Source organism: Cyprinus carpio, unplaced genomic scaffold, assembly GCF_018340385.1.
Source record: "Cyprinus carpio isolate SPL01 unplaced genomic scaffold, ASM1834038v1 S000000852, whole genome shotgun sequence".
Taxonomy (NCBI): domain Eukaryota; kingdom Metazoa; phylum Chordata; class Actinopteri; order Cypriniformes; family Cyprinidae; genus Cyprinus; species Cyprinus carpio.
Genome location: NW_024873579.1, coordinates 1 through 2,879, shown reverse-complemented (window position 1 = coordinate 2,879; position 2,879 = coordinate 1). Strand labels below are relative to the sequence as shown.

Below are 2,879 nucleotides of genomic sequence, written 5' to 3'. Positions count from 1 at the left end.
TGTAGTTAGTAAACTGATAATGTTAAGAAAACCTGAGGTAACTTTAAATTGAAGTCCAAATCATAAATTCATGAGCTTTCTTTATGATCCCTGTGTCGTGCTACATGGTCACAGGGCAGAGAAATAGGCAGAATAAACGCTTGTGTCTGTAAAGGAAATGAGGACTTGGAGTGAGAGTTCGCCTCCAGTTAAGGAGTACTTGCGATATGCATCTTCATCCTTGTCCAGATGGAAGCAGATATTCGGCTAGTGGACTTTGCATTCTGGGAAGTCATTCACATTGAATAAGAAAAAAGTGAAGTACTCAGCAGTGAATGACAAAGATTGTCATAGTTTCTTCTCGGAGGGGACCCAACACCACAGGGACGGGTACCTGCACGCCGCGAGCGGGCCCGTTATATCTTCTCTTCACTCTCGGGGAGGTAGTTCCATTGTGGGATGGAGTTTCTCAAAGGCAAAGGTGAAAAGGTTTGCAGCTGCCCATGGTTGGGAATAGTAATCTTAATAATCCAGGAACTTTGCATAGGCGCCTTTCCGAACAAAGGTCATTAGTATGTATTTGCTGAAAGTGGTCCTGCTGTAAAAAAAAAGGTTAAACCTTGTGTTCGGGGGGGGGGGGGGGGGGGGGGGGGGACCCCAAAACCCCCCAGTTGAGGGGGGAGGGGACTTGTTACTTAACAATAGGACCACCACAACCAAAAAAGATATTGTCCTTTGGGTGGTGTGGAATCACAAAACCTCATTAGGTGTTGCTTCCGCGTCATTCAAGCGCGGATCCGTACAGGAATATCGAATCTGTCTGAGCTGTGAGAGTGAGATTGAACAGGTTGTCCAGGACTGGTAGCTTTTGGTAGTTGGTGGTGATTCAAATGCATCAACATCCACCTATGACGGAGGCAGGGGGGGGGACGGAGGAAAGGCGGAACAGATCCAAGCTGATGGATTATGATTAAATTATCACATCCTCTGATAATTGTAGGAGTTCTATCATCAGTCAGAGGACAATTATCAATATTATAAAACTTTTTGCAGTCACTGAACTCAAAACCTAAAAATTTTCAGGCCAATGCCATAACAGAACTATAGGTTTCCCTCTGCCTTCTCAGTTACATAGTGTGCTCTTGGCCCAGAGTTGATTTGTGACTTTTGATTGGTCTAAAAACTGGAGGTGCAAGTTTATGACAGGTGAGAACCAGAAAAACATAACGCCAAGAGAGATGACACCTGCCAACGTCAGTAGATACCCAGGAAGAAACAGCGAGTTCCATTTATGTTTGCCATTTTTGGACCTAAAGAGACTACTTGACGAAGTTTATTCACTTTTGTAAAACCAGGAATTTAACTAAATTCTCAAAATACTACGTATCAGTTCACACGTTGGTTGAGAAGCAAAGCTACACAAGTAAAAGTTAATCATTATCTTGAAATAAAATAAAAATTAAAAACTTACAACATTAGTCTAATAAAAATATATTCAAATGATATTTTTTTGAAACAACAAAAAAAATACTTAATTCAGTTCCTCACCTGATTAAACACAGAAAAATAAATCTGTAATTTGGTGCCTGATATACAGACAAACACAGAAGAGAGTTTCCGTCAAAGAGGACAGTAAATATATATATTGGGTTGTTGTCTTGAGGTTTGTGACACCTGGAGGAAGTGCCAATGCTTGGAAAGAGTTACGAGCACAGAACCAATCACAATTCAGTATACAAATATCACTATGACATCACCTGTAGATGAGGGGCGATGTAAGGTGTAAGGTGCTAGCTATTTCTAAGTAGGTGGAGTTGATCTGTGGTGTGCGGTGTTGTAGCCGTATGACATTTGGTTTCTGAGATTTTCGGTTTCCGTGGGCGGAGCATACATGAATATTCATGAGTTTCCCGGACATGCACATGGAACCAGGTGGAACTGAGAATTTCAGTTCATGCTCCTTGTATCTCAGCAGGTTTAATAGAATATTTTTGAAAAAAGGTAAGTGTATTTACAACGTTACTTGCACAAACCTGTGCCTAAACTTCTAATTTGTTCATGTTTTTGTAACAATTTTATAATGTTTTAATTGAATCACCAGACATTTTTGTACAGTCGTCACTGACTGTGAATGATTTGCAGACGCACAGCTTTAAGCTAGTTGTATAATTTCTTTGATTTCAGTTCGTTTGTGCTGTAACTTGCAATGCTTTAAAACTATGTGTCTGTTGTTAGTTGTTAAGTGCAACAGCTGAAATAAACTTGTATTTGTGGACTAATTGTTTTCATCTGTGCTGATGTGATTGTTCTTAAACCAGTAAGCTTAAGCTATGTATAAAAAATGAATAGGAATCTAAGACACACACACACAAGCATGAAAGTGTTCCTTTAATAAGTAAAATTTTGGATGTAACAAAATTGTATAGACAGACGTTTAAAAGTAGCCTTCATTTGGTACACTGTAAATGAGAAAACAAATACTTCACTGCATTTTATGGAATGGAATAAGCAATTTCATGTTAAAAAATAATTTTATTAACAAATGTGAATGTACTTGTGCTTGTTCTCAAATGATATATACAATATTGTTCTAAGGATTTGTATTAGTAAGGTTCTTTGTTCGTTCACCAACTGCATTTAGGCTATCAGATTAAAAATAGTGAAAAACTTTAATATTGTGAAATAATTTTACAATTTAAAATAAAGGTTTTCCCCCGTGATGTCTATACTTTGCAAGCACGGTGTCAGACACTGTAATATGCTCTGAGGACCCTCCCTGCCATTACCGCGGGTGATGGGATAATAGCAGATTGTAATCACTCAATGGCTGGATGTCTAAGTGGTGCCCCTCAGAATAACATAGGCTTTTAATAGACAATTGGACAAGCTTTTGGGGCAGA

At 38.9% G+C, this 2,879-nt stretch overlaps 1 pseudogene; it reads right to left on the bottom strand.

The window, feature by feature from the left end:
• Nucleotides 1–448: 448 nt before the first annotated feature.
• LOC122143119 lies at nt 449–1,098 on the bottom strand (annotated as a pseudogene).
• Nucleotides 1,099–2,879: the final 1,781 nt, after the last annotated feature.